Source organism: Nannospalax galili, unplaced genomic scaffold (assembly GCF_000622305.1).
Source record: "Nannospalax galili isolate Female #2095 unplaced genomic scaffold, S.galili_v1.0 scaffold49, whole genome shotgun sequence".
NCBI lineage: Eukaryota > Metazoa > Chordata > Mammalia > Rodentia > Spalacidae > Nannospalax > Nannospalax galili.
Genome location: NW_008359444.1, coordinates 1,797,005 through 1,802,889, shown reverse-complemented (window position 1 = coordinate 1,802,889; position 5,885 = coordinate 1,797,005). Strand labels below are relative to the sequence as shown.

General features: G+C 37.5%; 1 pseudogene; it reads right to left on the bottom strand.

Moving 5' to 3' along the window:
* Positions 1-2,884: 2,884 nt before the first annotated feature.
* LOC115068488 overlaps positions 2,885-5,885 on the bottom strand; it is a 14,509-nt pseudogene continuing 11,508 nt past the window's right edge.

Below are 5,885 nucleotides of genomic sequence, written 5' to 3'. Positions count from 1 at the left end.
TGGAGTGCTTGACCCTAAATGAGGTATCTGTATCATACCCTTTTCACCCAAGGCTCACAGATCACTGTGGAAGAGGGGGTGGAAAGTTGTAAGAGTCAAAGGTGATGGATAGGTAGAAGGAAACCATGTTTTCCACACACAACAGAGTAATTGTAAGCATTAACCCACAGCATTTGTGACAGCATTCACAACACATACTCAAGCTTAAGGTAGACACACTCCCAGCATGGATAGGGAATGAGAGCAAGAAGCTGCAGTCTTGCTTAAAAACTATTGGCAATTGATAGCTTCTGGGAGAGGGAGAGTCAATTTTCTTTAAGGTGTGACATCTCCTTGTCTGTAGGTTGACTATGCTTCAAGGCCTGGATCCAGACCCAAGAGCACTAAAACGAATCTTAAAAAATAACAAGGAAAAAAAACTATGTCATATACTTTAAATGTATAATTTCATTGGCTAGTTGAAGCAATCATAACAAACGTTTAAATACTACTAAAATTAAAAGCAACATATAAAAGAGTTAAAGAGAAACAAAAGCAATACATTATAAGCAAACTGTTAAAAAATAGAACCCTGAAAAGAGAAATGAAGAAAACACTGATCACATACTTGGGATTCACAATAAGACTAATAGTTTTTCTCCCATGGCCTGTAGACTGTCTAGTATGGGCTCCACCCTATGAAGAAGACATTAAATCCAATTAGAAAGTACCTGGTTATTCCATGCACCAGTAGGCATATCTTCCAGGCCAGTTGTTGTAGCTCACAGAATTCACAGCTGGGTAAGGTTCATGCTAAACTTTCTCTTCAGGTAGGTTACATGGCATCTTCCAGCACTGTGAAAGCTAGACAGTAGAGATGAAGATATTCTCATAAACAGATATAGCATTAAACTGACTTGTAATAACATTGTTACACACATAGATTAATGCATCTCTCAGATTCTTTATTCCACAGATAGTGATTAAAACAGAGAACCACAACTGGCCAATGAACATAGAATAAGAGGCTGCAGACTGCTCATCCCTGAATAGGGCATCTACATCAAATTTCTACCTTCCAAGGTTCAGGGATCATTAAAGAAGAGGTGCTGGAAAGATTGTAAGAGCCAGAGGAGGTGGATGATCACAAGGAAACATTCTTTTCTAGGTAGCTGGCCAGTTACTCATATGAATTCACAGCAATACTAACAGCATGGACATGTCCCACATAAGCTCAAGCCAAACAAAATCTCAACTATAAGAGGTAAGTGGGTAAGAAACCCCAACCCTATACCCCAACCCCATATGAAAAGCTACTGTCAATTGGTAACTGCTGGGAAGGGGAGATTCAATCTCATTTAAGGATGAGATTCTTAGTAGGTTGACTAGGCTCCAGTAGATGAACCCACACTGACGGACACCATCCTGAGTCTATAGGCCTCTATATTTATATTTATACATTTATATTTATATTGGCCTTTATATAAGTATTAGAGTGTAGAAATTTGGTGGGGGCTAGGAAATGGGATATAGGTATGGGAGGGAATCTAAATATAGTCAAAATATATTGTATGAAATTCACAAAAATTAAAAAATTTTTTAAAAAAACTAATAGTCAATGTCTTATCAAAATCTTGAAGGTAAAAGCCCAAAGTAGGGAAATACATTCAAAGTACTGGGAGAAAAAAATGTCATACAATGATTATATCTTGAGCAATACTAATCTTCAAAGTAAAGGAGAAATTCAGACTTTCTCAGAGAAACAAAGCCTGAAGGAGCTTATTGCTAGTACGCCTGCAGTGTACCCACAGTAAACACTTCAGGGAGTCTTCCAAGATAACACATAAGATTCTGGGTAGCATCCTAAACCCATGTGAAGAAAAATAGAACAGTGGCACAGGTAAGTACATTAGGAAACATGGATGTCAGCACTGACTTAATTTTGAAATGCAACTTCTTTTTCTCCTACATGATATAAAAGACAAATGCGTAAACCCTAATTAAAACACATAAAATAGAAATTATAATTTGTAAACATTTCATAAATGAAGAAAAATAATAAAGGAACAGAATTTTGCATAGCACAAAATTATGGAAGTCAAATCGATATTAACTCAAAATATATTGCTATAAATATGATATAAATTATAATACCCAAGGTTACGCTAAGAAAATAATTTTAAAATGTACTGAATCTATACTCCCATTGTTTATTACAATGTTATTAGCAAGATCCAAGGTATAAAACCAACCTAACCATCCATCATCTGATGAACTGATAAAGAAAATATATGTGTTTACTATTTAGTCAGAAGATAATGAAATCCTGTTATTTTCAACAACTTGGAAGGAACTCGTAGTCATTATGCTAAATGAAAACAGCCAGGAAGAGAAGACAAACATTGCACAGTATCACTAATATGTGGAATCTGAGAAGCTATTTCATATAATTTGAGGTTAACATAGTGAGTACCAAAGACTGGAAAGATCAGGGGAGGGGGGAGATGGGGAAAAGTTGATCAATGGGCACTAGGTTATATTTAAGAAGGAAAAATAAGTAAATAAGGAGCCCATAGGTAATGAACTGTAAATTTCCAAAGAATCTACCAGAACACCTTTTGAATGCATTCACTTTAAGAAAATGATAAGACTTCTGATTAGGTACACATGCTTATCAGATTTAAAGATATATATATATATATATGTATCATAATTCACCACAAAAATATGTACAATGCTAAATGTCAGTGGAACAATTTTTAAATAACAGAAATACAATATGCTGAAAATAGCAGTTAAGAGCACTGGTTGCTCTTGCAGAGGATCAAGGTTTGATTCCCAGGACCCATATGGTGGCTAACAACCATCTATAATTCCAGTTCCAGGGGATCCAATGTCCTCTTCTGTTGAAGAAGTCTTGTAAACGTTTCTGAATCTTGGGGATACGGGTGGAATCACCCACCAGGATGATATCATGAATCCATGACTTGTCTAGTTTGGCATCTCGAAGGACTTTTTCTACACAGTCCATAGTGCCACAGAACAAGTCAGCATTCAGCTCTTCAAATCAAGCACAAGTAATGGAGGTACAGAAGTCAATTCCCTCATAAAGAGTATCAATCTCAATATTGGCCTGGAGAAGAGGATACACTTAGTCCATTCACAAGCAGTGCAGAGATGGTGGGCAGCTCCCTTGTTCTCACTGATGTCCTTCTTATGCTTGCATTAAAACTCAGCAATTAAATGGTTGACCATTAGGTTGTCAAAGTGTTCTCTACCTAAGTGTATCTCCAGCTGTAGATTTGACCTCAAAGATTCCATCCTCAATAGTGATTGACACATCAAAAGTGCCACCTCCCAATCTTCTTCTCTAAGTACACTGAGGCCAGCAGTGGTTTCAGCAGCTCTGATTGCCTGCCACTGAGAATAATTAAAAGTAAGCTGGCACTGTGGCCACATTGGTAACAGTCTTCCCAAGGTAGGTTTCTGGATTTTCCTTCATCTTTGTCAGAACTATAGAGGACACCTCTTCTGGACAGGAACTTTCTACTTGGGCCTGCTTGCATCTTTCCCCACTATTAAGGGCCAGTGTTTCATATCAGACTGAACAACAGCATCATCAAACCTGTACCCAACTAGACGTTTGGCATAAACACTGTTCATGGGGTTCATGACAACGTAATTTTTGCAACATCATTAATCGATCACTCAGGGTCAGTAAAAGCAACATAGCTTGTCATGGTTAGGTTCCCCTGGTCATTGGCAGTTCTTTCCATTTTCCCATGCTTGAAGACACCCACACATGAGTAGAGGGAGCCAAGATCAATATCAATGTAGGTCCCTCAAACATGGTTACATGTATGCCTGGTTCTGCTGGAGAGGAGACCACAGAAGACCTCAAAAACTGCCACCATGTTCAATGAACCCAACAAATCTTTATTAAAAACATTAGTAGTGTTTATGATTCTTTTTTATTGTTTATATTATATTGTGGAATACAATGTGCACACAACAAATGTGCCTAGGTAAGGTTTTTAATAAATAATTTCTTGAGAATTTCACACATGCATATAAGGTGTTTTGATCAAATCCATGCCCACTCCCTCCCCTCTAAATCCTCCCATATCTTCCCATCACATTTTTCTGATAACTTCATGTACTCTTTCTTCTTCTGTGATTCATTTATTTATTTCTATCGGGTTTTTGGCATAATATTCATGTTTATGTCTATATGAATGTCAGTACCTACCAGTCCTTACTTTTACACAAAAAAAAGTTATGTAAGAAGTATTTATATAGCACATAACAAACAGGTATGAATGCATATTTAAACATTTGCATATACACATTGTAGAAAAAATTTTGAAAACATTCACAATCTGAATAAATAAACCACAAAAAGTCAAATAACAAGTACATGATGTCACACCATCCTCTGAAGAGGTTACCCAGCTTGTCTATAGGGAATTGGGACACAGACCACTCTGGCTTCTTCCATGATGAACAGGGATGCAGGGTTAGACAATTGGAATACCTCTTCAGTGGGTCTATCAAAAAGACTCCCAAATTGCATAACTCTTATCTCTAAGGAGAAAAGAAAGTCCTTGAATCATGAATAGGAGATGTGAAGGAGAAGTAAAGGCAAGATTAATTAGCATTACAAGTTCTAGACAGGGAACTATAAATAAGTCAGAACAGGGCCATTTTCAAATGTTCATATGAGAGTCCATTGGAATTTCTTGATAAGGGCTTCCAAAAGCATCCCTCTATTGGGAATTTATTGAGCTTACTTACTGAGAGAACTGAGGGGTTGCTGAGGTGTATAGTGACCTGTGGGTATGCACACTGGAAGCCTTTACCTAGCATGGGTCATGTTTTCTCTTCCTAGCCTTCCCTAGATGGTATAATTTAACCTTCCCCAAATCCAGGAGGCCATGTGTGATTAGGGTGAAATTACATAGAGTTGGCTTGGAAGAGTGGCTGGATACTCCAGCCACTTTAGTGAATGAGCACAACTGTCAACAAGACCAATTGTGACTATGTTTAGCGATCAGGCTCAGTTGAAGTCATGATGATGACAGTTATTTCATGCAGAAGGGACTGCTGTATAGCATCATCTTATTAAAAGGACCTGGAATTTAAAAGGATTTGGTGCTGGGATCCACATATGAGGGAGAACATATGTCATTGTTTTTCTGAGTCTGGGTTACTTCACTCAGTATAACATTTCTAGGTCCATCCATTTACCTCCAAATTTCATTATTTCATCTTTCTTTACTGCTGAGTAAAACTCCATCGTATATATGAACCACATTTTCATTATCCACTCATCAATTGAGGGACACTTAGGTTGCTTCCATCTCTTAGCTATTTTGAAAAGAGCAGCAACAAACATGGTTGTACAAGTGTCTCTACAATAGGATGAGTCCTTTGGGTATATGCTATGGAATGGTATAACTGGGTCATATGGTAGGTTCATTTTTAGTTTTTTAAGATTCTCCACACTGTTTTCCATAGAGGTTGCATGAGCTTGCAATCCCACTAGCAGTGAATGAGTGTTCCCCTTTCTCCACATCCTCACCAGCATTTGTTATCATTTGTTCTCTTGATCCTAGCCAGTCTGATTGGGGTAAGGTGATACCTTAGGGTGGTTCTAATTTGTATTTCCCTAATTAATAATGATGTTGGACACTTTTTGAGATGTTTCGTAGTCACCTTTATTTCTTCCTTTGAGAACTCTCTGTTTGGATCTTTAGCCCCTCTTTTAATTGTTTCCTCCTCAAATATAATACATTTTTAAAAATTTGTTGATTTTGTGTGTGTGTGTATGTCACACAGAACATCCCAAACCATCTTATTCAACTATACACCCACTTCCCAGATGGCACCCTCCCATAGCCTCCCTC